A 14,089-nucleotide genomic window follows, 5' to 3' on the forward strand; every position below is an offset into this window, starting at 1 on the left:
AGGGGTTATACAGAACAGACTGTGTTTCCTACTACCGGAGTCAGCAGTTTCATGCGTTCCAGAACACTGTGACCCGTAACCTCTATCAAGATTCCTGTTAATTTATGTCAATTCTAAACCAGATATAGCGGAATTAGAAAAGTTACAGAGAAGGACAACGAAAATGGTAAAGGGGATGGGATGACATCCCTATGAGGAAAGGCCAAAGTGGCTCTTCAGCTTGGAGGTCTATAAAATACTGAGTGCAGTGGATCGGGTAGACATGAGTCACTTGTTTACTATTTCCAAAAATACTAGGACTAGGGGGCAAGCAATGAAGCTAAGAAGTAGTAAATGTAAAACAAATCAGAGAAAATATTTTTTTCACTCAATGTGTAATTGAACTCTTCAGTGAAGTGGTGTGGTGGCTGTGTTAGTCCACTTTTAAAGGTAATAAACGGAAATAAATCAAAACAGAGAAAAGAAAATAAGATGATACCTTTTTTATTGCACTAACTTAATACATCTTTTGATTAGCTTTCGAAGGTAACCCTTCTACTTCAGATCAGATGGTTAAACTCTGAAATTCGTTGCCAGAGAATGTGGTAAAAGCAGATAGCTTTGCGGTGCTTAAGAAAAGGTTTGGATAACTTCCTAAAAGAAAAATCCATAAGCCATTATTAAGATGGACTTGGGAAAATCTATTGCTTATTTCTAGGATAAGCAGCATAAAATCTGTGTTATTCCTTGGGATCTTGCCACGTACTTGTGATCAGAATTGACCACTGTTGGAAACAGGATACTGGACTTGATGGACCTTTGGTCTGTCTCAGTATGGCAACTCTTATGTTCTAATTAGGCAACAGGGTTTCACAAATTAAGGGAGTCAAGAGCTATCAAGTTCTTATCAAGGGTCTTCCACCATCTTTGTTTCACTGGATGAGATATTCTGTTCTAGAAAAAATTTAATCTGAGGATTGTAGGAGCCATCACAAGCCTTCTCTAGGTCACAACTAAGGTAGACCAGTGATTTCCATGGGCTTGCCTGGAATGATCATTCTTTGATTCTATGAAGGGCTGCGCCATCTTTCAGCCAAGGACTTGATGGTCATTATCCCTGGGATTCTATATATCATGCCATGATTTCCACATGGAAATCGAAGGATAGTCCATAATAATGCACATAAGCTAATTGGTTAACAAGCTAATCAACACTGATGATTGGATGTTAACTACCAATTATCAGCACTAATTGCTATTAATTAGAATTTGCGCACACTACTTACTAAGCGTATTCTGTAACTCGGTGTGCATAAATTCCAATTCGCATAGTTGAAAAGGGGACGTGACCATGGGCATTGAATTGGCGGGTCACGGGCATTTCTAAAATCTATGCGCATTGTTATAGAATACACCAGCTCCGTGCCTAAAGGCTTTGGGATTTACACCAGGTTTTATTTGGCGTAATTGGCCGCAACTATATTTTGTCACATGGACTGGCACTCAGGGTTTTCTATAAGCTGCATGGAAATTTAGGCTTATTCTATAAAATATGCCTAAATTAAGGTACATTTTATAGAATAATACTTAAGCGAATTTCATTGTGGCGCTGAAGTTTTAGGTATGATATATATAATGTAGTCCTATCTGCTATAATATTCATTGTTTCTTTATCTTGTTTAGACACCTGCTGTTTCCATGTGTGAAATACAAAATGAGTTGTCTTAAACATTCAAAGTCAACTACGAAAGCCCTTACATTTTTGTGTTACGAAACCACGATGCTAGCTTGAATCCAGCAATCACTATGCTTTCCTGGCCTGTATATTGTGGGAAAACTCCACAGAGATTTTCTATTGCTAGTTGACAAGGAAAAGAGGCCTGTGAAATGTAGGAGAGCCCTGTTGGTTGCATAATTGAACAGCACCCCAGGGATGATAGAGTAATTCTTCAATGAAAACAACTGTTCAGTGGAAGGGATGTCTTGAAGCTATTTAACAGATGTGAGAGGAATGTGATTATCTCAATAAACAGTTTGATTAGCACCTGCACCTAAGGTCTGCCTTGTCTTCTGATTAGAGCCACAGGACTTGCGTTTTTCTTTGCTCCATTGGGCACGCTAACCAGGCTCCTGGCACTCCATAGTTCTGCTAATTTCAGTTTGTATAACAAATCTCTGTTCTGTTTGTATAATTCTGTGCAGAGAAATCCTTGGGGGAAGAAAGGATTTGAATTAATGTTTTGCAGGCCATTTGGAAGTATCTTTTCAAGCGTGTTTGTGAAAAATGAACTATTTATAGAGAAGACAGAAATACGTTTACTGTCTGATATGCGTCTAAACTTACGCTTGGACAGCCAGGGAAGGGTTAGCATTTACAGGCATGTCTATGTGTAAATTAATCTGGGAAATCTGTGCATGGTCAACAGCAGGTATAAATGTAAGTGAATAAAGACCCTTGGGAGCTTTTCAAAGTGGAAGTATGGGCATGCATTCATGAAAAAAATTTGCTGAAGGCCACACCGGGAAATAGAATGCATTTACTATTTCTGCACACGATAAGTCATCAAGTTACCCTCTAAAGCAATTAGACTCAGCGTATGAATACCGATGCATATAAATCTATCCCCCCTTTTTTTGTTTTTTTTAAAATCTTCCATCCTAATTCATTTTGGAATTTGTAACCCAGCCTAACTTGTTAAAGCACTGTAGAGTTCTTCCTTCCGATGTGATCACATTTCTCGTATTTTTCCTAGCCAAAAGAACTTCACTTGGGCCTGTTGAATATACGTCATCTCCTGAATGACATTTTCCACTCTTACTCAACTGATTATAGAGCTCATCTGGCAAGGGAGAAGTCCTCACTGGCTGATCACTGGACTACGAATTGGAAGTCTGATGATATTTCAGAACTTCCCTTTGCCTCTGACTGTCTGTGTGACCCTGGGCAAGTCAATGTTGGGGCAATCATCAAACTACCATTATAGCTGCAAAGGCCCTGTGGGTACTTTTCACCTCTTTAGTATTACATTATTTCTTATGAGTTGTAACATACCCAAAAGAGTTCAATGTGATTTATATAATAAAGAAAACTAGACATACCAGGAATTACAATAAAAACAAATAAAAATATAACCCCCCTTCAGATATAACCCAATACATATCTTTCAAACAAATACATTTTAAAGCTTTATGAAACATTTTTTTAACTAGGGGCAAATTCGTATTTGAACTGGCCTCCCACTTAGTCACCTCTCCCCTCTCCAGTTGGTTCAAAACTCTGCTGCCCGTCTCATCTTCCGCCAGGGTCGCTTTACTCATACTACCCCTCTCCTCAAGACTCTTCACTGGCTCCCTATCCGTTTTCGCATCCTGTTCAAGCTTCTTCTACTAACCTATAAATGTACTCACTCTGCTGCTCCCCAGTATCTCTCCACACTCGTCCTTCCCTACACCCCTTCCCGTGCACTCCGCTCCATGGATAAATCCTTCTTATCTGTTCCCTTCTCCACTACTGCCAACTCCAGACTTCGCGCCTTCTGTCTCGCTGCACCCTACGCCTGGAATAAACTTCCTGAGCCCCTACGTCTTGCCCCATCCTTGGCCACCTTTAAATCTAGACTGAAAGCCCACCTCTTTAACATTGCTTTTGACTCGTAACCACTTGTAACCACTTGCCTCCACCTACCCTCCTCTCTTCCTTCCCGTTCACATTAATTGATTTGATTTGCTTACTTTATTTTTTGTCTATTAGATTGTAAGCTCTTTGAGCAGGGACTGTCTTTCTTCTATGTTTGTGCAGCGCTGCGTATGCCTTGTAGCGCTATAGAAATGCTAAATAGTAGTAGTAGTAGTAGTAATTTTCACCATTTCGCTGACAGGTAGGGCAGGGTAGCCGCATGCACCATCTTATGTATGTACTGCTTACGTTTGAAATTCCCCAAGAAGGAAAGGACCTGAATACATTTGCACCTCAGTTTTGCACGAGTACTTTTTCTGAGTAAAGCACCAAATGTGTGAGTAAAAACGTGCTGTTTGTTGCACTATGCACATACAGGGGTGTTTCACTAAAGTGCACTATGTTTTGCACTTAGCATGCCTTTTAACAGGAAAGATTTAAATGTGCTAAGTGCAAAGGCTGTGCAGTTATTGTTGGGGGCATGCCCACCACGTCCTCGGTAATTACCACACTGAAAACTGCACTATTTTGGGCTCAGGCTCACCCATAAGCGGTGTATCTGTGTTCCGGGGCAGAGGGAGCAGGGAACCCCAGGAGGGGTGTTGATGCGTGGGGGAGGCAGTGTTGATGCGCCAGGGGGGACACGCTGCTCTACCCGGTATGGGGGGGGTGTAGCGGTGATCCGCCACAGGTGGCAGACGACCAAGGATCGCCACTGCATGGATGAGAGGGAGACAAGGGGGCAGCTGCTCATGGATGGGAGGGAAGGGAGAGGAGAGGGAGACATGCTGTTCGTGAAGGGAAGGGAAAAGGGGGAAATACAGCACATGGAGAGAAGGGGATGGAGAGGAGAGAGGGACATTCTGCTCATGGATGGGAGGGGAGGGAAAGGAAAGGGGGACCTGCTGCTCAAGGATGTTTTTTGGAAATGTACATCTTTTCTACTTTTTTATTTAGACTACAGAAGAAAATGCATTTTGGTTACTTTTACCAGTTTTTCATTGCTTATAGAGTCTGGCTTTCTTGGGGGATTAAGGTGACTGTGCGACTGGGGCGGGGTCAGGAGCGGGCTGGGGTTGGGTGGTATTTTATTTTTTTGCCTCCACAAATATGGTAACTCTAGGAGGGAAGTAATTATAAAATACTTGCCTGCTGCCATTTTGCTGCTATGAGCTTCCTTGCTGCCCTGTTGCCAGTACGTAAATTGTAACAGGAGGGTTGCAGGAACAAAAGACTGAAGGTTTGGCTCGGGCATCTGATATCATTGCATCAACACTGGAAGTTCCAAGAATTGAATAGTGTTCTCTCAATAAAGCCTTGGTACACGGATTTTGATCAGGCATATGGGTAAATAAAACAGCGAATAATCTGAAATTCCTTCAGGCCTTATCTCATCTGATGTTTCTCTGTCTACCAAATGTTTAAAAGCATATGCTGAAATCTGAATTACTTGTAAATTACATAATAATGCATAATGGACTAGATTCTATGTATCAAGCCTGAAAATGTGGCGCTGAAATGCAATTCGCCTAAGTGAATTCTCTAAAATGCGCCTTAATTTAGGTGTACTTTAAAGAATGAGCCCAAATTTCCACACGGTCCGAGCGCCCGACCACATGACAAACTTTAGTCGCGGGCCGGTGTAAATGCAGACGCATGGACCGGGTGTATTCTATAACAATGCACATACATTTTAGAAATGCCCACAACCTGCCATACCCAGGGCCAAACTCCCTTTTCAACTATGCAACTTAGAATTTATGTGCAGCACATTATAGAATATACACCTAGACAGTTCTGCATGTAAATTCTAATCAATGCCTATTAGTGTCAATAATTGCTTGTTAATTGGCAATTATCAATGCTGATTGGCTTGTTAACCAATTAGCTTATGTGCATTGTTACTGAAAACGCTTAGATTTCCACGTGGAAAGCTCACGCGATATATAGAATCCGGCAGAGTGTGACCAATCAGCATCCTTCAGTTGTTCTTTCAAATAATTACTTACATTACCAAGACATGTTCTTTTCGTGGCCTTTTCGTTGTTGCTAACTCTCTCTGACCTGGACTTGAGACGGGCCGTCGATGCGATATGCAAGAAAGCAGTCATACGATTGGTTCCACATTGTGAAAATCAAACGGAAGCTGCGCAATCTAGACTATTGCAGCGGAATCTATGCGGGATGCAAAGAACAAATCATAAATAAACTCCAAACTGCTCAAAACACAGCAGCCAGGCTTATATTCGGAAACACGAGATTCGAAAGCGCCAAACCCCTACGGGAAAAACTGCATTGGCTTCCAATCAAAGAGCGTATTGCGTTCAAAATCTGCACCCTGGTTCATAAAATTATATACGGCGAAGCCCCGAGTTACATGACAGACTTTATAGACCTACCAACCAGAAACACAACAAGATCAACACGAACATACCTAAATCTCCACCACCCAAGCTGCAAAAGCCTCAAATACAAATCAACCTATGCATCCAGCTTCTCCTATATAAGCACACAACTAAGGAACGCATTACCAACCTGTTACGTCTGTGGCCGTGACCACCCTCAGACTTACCCTGTTTCTGGGAGTCAGTGGCTGTGCTGGCTTCTGCTTGTCTCTGTGTCTGTCTCTGTCTTAGTTTCTCTCTGGCTCTGTGTGCTGATTGCCCTACTGAACCTCACCTGTGTGGGCTATGCCTTTTCCAAGATGGCTGCCGCCGACTCCTCTATGCCAGTATCCAAGATGGCTCCCACTGGGCTGACTTCTCTGTGTGTCAAGCCTCTGTTTGGATGCAAGGTGATTGCTGCAGCTGTGCCTCTGGTGTGGAAGGGCTTTATTAATCACATAGAGACTACAGCCCTGGCCTTTGCATTTCATCTAGGGCCCTGGTGTAGGGTTACCATTTTGTGTCCTCTGAAAAAGAGGACACATGTCACGCCCCCTACCCCGCCCCCGCCACGCCTCATACCCCGCCCCCGCCACGCCCCCTTCGGGTCCTCGTTCCGCCCCTCTATTCCCCGCCCTCCATCACATGGTTCCCCCCCTCACTTACTATCTAGCCCTGGTGGTCTAGTAGGGTCTTCTCTTCGGGGCAGGAAAGAGCCCCCTCTTTCCTGCCCGGAGCGCTGCCTGTCCTTGCCTGCTGCATCCTCCTCGGTCTGGCTGGAGATTCAAATGGCCACCGAGAGTTGAAGTGGCCTCGCGAGAGTTCAACTCTCGGCGGCCATTTTGAATCCCCAGCCAGACCGAGGAGGATGATAGACAGGGGAGGCAGCGCTCCAGGCAGGAAAGAGGGGGCTCTTTCCTGCCTCGAAGACGTCACTAGACCACCAGGGAACATGGTAAGGAAGGGGAGGGGACGGGAGTAGGGTTACCACGGCGCCGATCGCCCGCCCACACGCACGCGCCTGCCCGCACCCGCGCCCACGTTTGTCCAGAAATCCGGACAAACGTGGGTGCAGGCAAAATCCGCCGGACGCCCCGGACATGCCCTCAAAAAGAGGACATGTCCGGGGAAATCCGGACGAATGGTAACCCTACCCTGGTGTATAGAGTGCTCTGTACACTGTTTCAGTGTTTGCTCTGTGTGAGTTTCTATGTTTGACTAGATAGCTTAGGCACCGTGTGGCTTGTTAGCCTGTGTATAGCTTTGCTAGTGCTCTGTGTTTGTTTCCAGTGCATGACTTGTTAGCTTGGGCATAACTTTGTTGTTAGCTGGTGTATAGCTTTCAAGTCTCCTGAGTGTGCTCTGTGTATGTTTCTTGTGTATGACTGGTTTGCCTGGGTATAGCGTTTCTATTAGCCTAGGTACAGTTTACTAGTCATTGTGTTTAAACCTGCCGACTGCCAGAACCCGGACAGTTCCTGCCTGTCGGCCTTGCCTGCGCCTAGGTGCCAGGGGGCACTCCTGGATCTTCATTCCTGCTGTTCCTGCTTGCAAGTTCCAGTTCCGGGTTTTCCTGTAAGTCCTACCGGCTGCCAGAACCTGAGGGCTCAACCCTCGGGGAAAGGTGGTCAAGCGTAGGTGAAGCCTAGGTCCAGTGTGTTCCAGTCCAGCGGGTTTCACTCCTGTATGTCCCAGTCCTGTGGGGCCCTCCAGTGTGTTCCAGTCCAGCGGGCCCCACCCCAGTGCGCACCCGTCTGGTGCGTTCCAGTTCCGAGTGTTCCGGTGTAGAACTCCAGTCCGGGGTTCCGGTCCAGTTTTGTCTCATCTCTACCTTGGAGGTGATCTTGCCTGCCACTGCCGCTCCACGGTAGTGGCCCATGGGCTCACGAACCCAGTGCTCCCGGGGAAGAAGCCTGACAGTATGCCAAGGTCCTCGAGCACGCGACACAACCGCCGTGAAAACAACGTATGACCACCTAAACCTCCGGAAATTACTAAAAACTAACCTGTTCAAAAAGGCATACCCTAACGATCCAACTTAAACGCTCGAACCCTGCAACATAACAAAACCAAAGCTCATACTGGACATAACTTAACCTTCTCCTTATGATTCCCCAATGTGTCTGTCACACATGAACTTTTACTCTACTACTATATCACTTTGTATTTGTTCATACCGAAACTGGCGATCACCATTAAGGTGCTATGTAAGCCACATTGAGCCTGCAATAGGTGGGAAATGTGGGATAGAAATGTAACAAATAAATAAATAAATAAATGGTCTCTGCCAGAAATAAAAATGGTGTAGAATGGTCAACCTCCACAAGATCTTGAAATGGTGGATTCATTTCAAACTAATTTCAAGCTGCAGTAGCACAGCAGTAAGCACTAAGGGGTCCTTTTACAAAGTCGCACTAGCGTTTTTAGCTCACGGTAAATGCTGAGACACCCATAAGAATATAATGGGCAGCATAGGGTTTACCAGGGTCGCCAAGAGACTAGGACGGGCCCAGGGCAAGGCCACCCCGCCTCCACCCCTCCGTCGCTGCCGCCCCCGTCACTCCCCCTGCCGCTGCTGCCCCCGTCGTTCCCCCTGCCGCTGCCACCCCCTGTCGCTCCCCCCACCGCTGCAGTCTGCGGTCTCACCTGCCTGCCTCCACAGCTCCGGGACCCTGCATTCAAGGCCTGGGGGGGGGGGGGGGGCGGCGTGCGGTCCCAGAGTGGTGTTTTCCCCGGGCTCGGCTTTGTCTCTTGGCGGCCCTGACAGTAAAGATCGGCGTAAGGGTGCACTAAGGCCATTTTTTAGTGCAGCTTAGTAAAAGGGGTCCTAAGTGATTTATTCCTAGCCTTCATGTAAGCAAAATGTATATTTTGCTAATGCAGTTTAAGAAAACCACTAGGCTTAACCCTAACTTGATTGATGCTTCCTGGCAGAAATGTATCCGTTTCTCATGGGCTGAACCCAACACAAACATTCCCACTTGAATTCATTGCTGCAGTTATAGTACTTTAAAATATCCATGTATATATCCCTATGTATTCGTGTATATAATGAAAATACAAGATAAATATCAAAATGCTCCCTAATACATATGGGTGGGCTTCAAACCACCTTTAGGTCACTCAGAGCACAGATTCTTATTTGGCTATAATCAACTGCAGCTGTTCGCTAAGTGCTTGCTTGAAGTTGAAGTCTGGCATCCACAAAGAACTTTTGTTCTTCCTATTTACTCTTGATGAAGATCAACTGGGTTGAGCATCGCACCAAAGTTTGTCGAATTGGTCTTGGATCAGATCTTGAACTGGAATTTGGAGGACATGGCAGAAGAGGTCAAGGGATCCTCTTTGGCGATCTAATCACTAGTGCGTTGTTCTTTCCTGCATGTTTCCTGGTGTGGCTTGCTGTGGAACCTACTCGTTTCTTATAATAATTTCAGTTCTGGAGGCCCCCTCCCCAGTAATGCAGTTTTAATTTGTATCTACCATACTATGGTCCTTATTTTAGAAGATCTGTTTTGTGTTCTGGAGTCTAAAAAGTGGCATGTAGATCTCCACATCGCATGGACATTCAAGTCCAGATTTTATACAGCCAGGATTTATGGACGTCTAAAACTGTATTGTCCATATAGCAAGGGGGCGTGGTCTGGCTGTGTTTTGGGAAGGACTAGGGAGAGGGCAAAATATGGACGTCCAACTCCAATTTCAGAAAGGAAAGGGATGTCCATGTCCAAAAAGTTGGATGTTGTTATTTAGACCTGATACAGCTGATTGAGAAGCTGTTCACTGGAGAAATTAAGGCAAGTCACCTCTTTACTTCCCCAGTGGTTGCTGTCCCCTTCCTTCCGCCAAATGTGAAACTAGGAAGCAATATGGTGCTTTATGGCAGCTTCAGGACCTATGGACCTTCATGGTACTAAAATCTTTTTTTATTTAACTAAACCTATTAATAGACATCCATGCAAAGTTGATAACCTAATGATTAGTGCACTGGCTTGAGAACCAAGGGGCACAGGTTCAAATACCACTTTAGCTGTTTGTGGGTTTTTTGTTGTTTTTTTTAATTCTGAGCCCTCCAGGGACAGAAAAATACCGACTGTATTTCAACGTATAAGGTATTTTTCTGTCCCTGGTTCTTAGCTCACTGCTCTAACCATTAAGCAATGCCTCTGTTCTGTGGATGTCTACTTAACCATTTGATAACTTGGATGTTCCTACACTGTCACAAAGATGTTCATGTCCCTCGTTTCCTCCAATTCAAAATTTGGACGTTTCAGTTTGTAAAATGGATGTTCACGCTGGACATCGCCAGCACATGGATGTCCATTTCTCGTGTATTTTAGAACAGGCTGTATGTCGGCAGATTCTGTTCTAAAATACACGAGAAATGGATGTCCAGATGTGGTGGACAGACTCGGACGTCCTTTATAAGACGCTGCTCCACATGTAAGTAAGGGAAAGGGGATGGGATTTGATATACTTGCTTTTCTGTGGTTACAAAGTGGTTTACATATTAAATACAGGTACAGTGCAATCCGCTTAAGTGCAAGGGTCTGGGACCAAAGAAATACATGCAGTTAACCGGAGCGTGCACTTAATCGTTGTGACCCAAAGAAGCTTGACATCTGATAAACATATGTACAGTACTGTTTATTATACGTACAGTATACAGTCTCCGTTAACTGACGTTATACAGTCTCCGTTAACTGACGTTAGGCTTACTTGAAGTAATCAGTGATAGTCCTCTGTACACTATTGTGTCTGTGAGTTCCATAGACTACGTCTGCCAGATGGTAAAAACTGTCATAGCACTGACATCCAGTGGCCTCCAGATAGGCCCGCACGGTGTTGAGACTCTCCAGCGCTCTTGCAAAAGTGACAGGAGGTTGTTGAATTTCGTCAGAATGTGCCTCGCTGCTCATTTCATCATCTGTTTCATCATCAGCCGCTGCCTGCGTGTAGGCGCATATCTCGACATCAGTGCTGTTGTCAGCAGTTTGTAGATCGTAATCAACAGCTACGTAGTGACGAAACTCCTCTTCAGTAACACCGGCTGGAGCCTGTTCATCTGACGCATTTGCAACAGCTGCATCTGTTTCGTCCTTCTCCACATCCTTAACAAAGCTTGCCCGCTTGTAGCAGTTCACGATGGTTGCCTGTGTAACATGATTCCAGGCTTCTTTCTGCATATGTAGGGAATCCAACAGTGATAGATTACGAGCCAGTTCAACAGCACGTTTAGCCTTGCCAGTCTGGTCATCCATAACGCTCAACAGACGATGTAGCACAAGAGCCCGATAATGTTGTTTGAAATTGGCTATTATGCCCTGATCCATAGGTTGGATCAGAGAGGTAGTGTTTGGTGGCAGGAAGACCACCTTGATGTTAGACAGCCTGACATCATCCCTGTGTGCAGCACAATTATCACAAAGCAACAAAATTTGACGCTTTTGTACCCGCATTCTAGTGTCTAACTTCTTTAGCCACTGCTTCCAAATTTCCCCAGTCATCCATGAATTTGCGTTAGCCTCGTATGACACAGGAAGTTGCTTAACATTCTTGAAGCAATGGGGCTGTTTGCTCTTTCCAATGACGAGTGGTTCCAACTTCTCACTCCCATCCATATTGCAGCAAAAGAGGATCGTCAGTCAGTCCTTCGACGTTTTACTTCCTGTAGTTTCGGCTTGTTTGAATACAAGTGTTCCATCAGGAATCGCTCGCCAGTAGAGACCATTTACGTCAGAATTGAAAATGTCACAAGGTGCAAACTCGTTCAAGAACTGAAACAAAACCAATTTTCAGCACCAAGGTCATCAGCATCTTGTTTTTCACCATGCTGTTTCTTGAATTTTATGTTGTTCCTCTCCTTCCATCTTTCCAACCATCCAACAGTGGCTTTGAATTCAGTTAGTCCAAGACTTTCAGCTAGTTGGCTAGCTTTCTCCATAAGCAGTGGACCACTGACAGGAAACTGTCTGCTCCTGACTTGAGAAAACCACCGAAGAAGAGCATCTTCTACCTCCTCAGCTTTTCCCGCCCTTTTACGTTTCCTGTGTGGATTTGTATTGTTTTGCCAGTCTTCCAGAAGCTGATCTTTCTGCTTCAAGATACGTGAAATTTGACTGGGATTGACACCATATTCTTTAGCAATAGATGCTTGACTTTGTTTGTTTCTAATTTTTTAAGAACTTCTATTCATTCAGCCAGTGTTAAAGTCTTACAGTTGCGCGATGACGACGACGACTCCAGTGCACACTCTAACAACTTTCTTTCGCTTATTCTGCCTGTGGCACTTAACCAATGAGATTTCAAATTTACCGCCCCTTTGTCACGTGCCAATCGGCTTCCATATTCCGTGCGTGCGCTTATGCGGAGTCTTTCCTGCATATAAACGAATCTTGCACTTATCAGTGGTGCGCTAAACCGAAGTTTGTCCCCATAGAAATTGATGGCGCCAAAAACGGGACCGAAATACAGCATGCAGTTAAACAGAGCATGCGCTTATCCGACGTGCACTTAAATGGAGTGCACTGTACTTATTTTGTACCTGGAGCAATGGAGGGTTAAGTGACTCACTCAGAGTCATAAGGAACTGCAGTAGACCGTGTAGACGCCCATCTACACAGTTAGTGTGCGCTAATGCATAGCATGTACTAAACATGCTAACGAACCTTTAGCGTGGCTTAGTAAATAGGGCCCTAAGAGGCTCATTTTCAAAGCACTTAGCCTCCCAAAGTTCCATAGAAACCTATGGAACATAGCCTCCCAAAGTGCTTTGAAAATATGCCTCTATGTGGTTTATACAATCATGTCCTACATACAAAAACACAGTTTCTATGATAATCACATATAGCAAAGGGCATAATGCTTAAGAAGCTCAATAAAATGCAGCCACAAACTCCTGTGTGTTTAAGAAGCTTCTTAACTTGCATCGCATTACTGCAAAGCCACCCGTGTCATTTAAGAGATGTCCATAGCTGTGCACCTGCAACAGTAAAAGAAGAGGTTCTGGTTTCCGCATAAGGTGTCTGCGTCACTGGATCCAAAGACAGCCGCATCATACATTCCGATCTCAAATGCCTTTTCGGATGACACACTTTGAGGACATGTTGGAAATACATGGGGGGGGGGGGGGGGAGGGAGCAAAAATAGCTTGATGCCCCAAAATCAACACTGCAAGACTGGTAACCGGTGCAACTCCTTAAGAACCGGTGCAATGGGTGAATATTTTGATACACCAACAATAAATCTTGCTGTGGCAATTCTGTACCGCTTGCAATGCCCTGAGTCAAGGAGAGGAGAAACCAAGATACAAAGCGTTATAATCTAAATAAGACAATATCAAACTTTGCACCTCAATTCTGAAATCATGCAACGTTAACGTAGGTCTTAATCTGTGCAAAAGATGTAACAAAAAACCAAAGCTGTAGTACCTTAGAGACTTGTACACTCATATTCAAGCACAGGCAAAGTGAACACCTAAATCTCATTTCCTTTTGCACAGTGATGCATTTCTCCTGTTGGAGGAGTAGCCTAATGGTTAGTGCACTGGGCTTTGACCCTGGTGTTCTGGGTTCAATTCCTGCTGTAGCTCCTTGTGATCTTGAGCAAGTCACTTAACCTTCCATTGCCTCAGGTATAAAACTTTGTGAGCCCTCTAGGGACAGAGTCAGTGTCTACATTTAAGGGTCCCTTTTACTAAGCTGCCTAAGGCTCTATGCATGCCCAACGTACGCCAAAATGGAGTTACCACGTGGCTCTTGTGATAATTTCATTTTTTGACGCATGGCTGAAAAATAATTTTTGTTTTCGGATGCATGTATCGGATGCGCCACATGGCATTTGGTGCACGTAGGTCATTACCGCCTGGTTACCGCATGAGACTTTACTGCTAGGTTCAACAGCTGGTGGTAAATGGACGCACGGCAATTTTGATTTTGCTGCACGTCCATTTTCAGCAAAAAATTTTAAAAAAGGGCTTTTTTTTACAGGCACACTGAAAAATGGATCGGCGGGCGCCCAAAACCCACGCCTACACTACCGCAAGCCATTT

Source organism: Microcaecilia unicolor, chromosome 11, assembly GCF_901765095.1.
Source record: "Microcaecilia unicolor chromosome 11, aMicUni1.1, whole genome shotgun sequence".
NCBI lineage: Eukaryota > Metazoa > Chordata > Amphibia > Gymnophiona > Siphonopidae > Microcaecilia > Microcaecilia unicolor.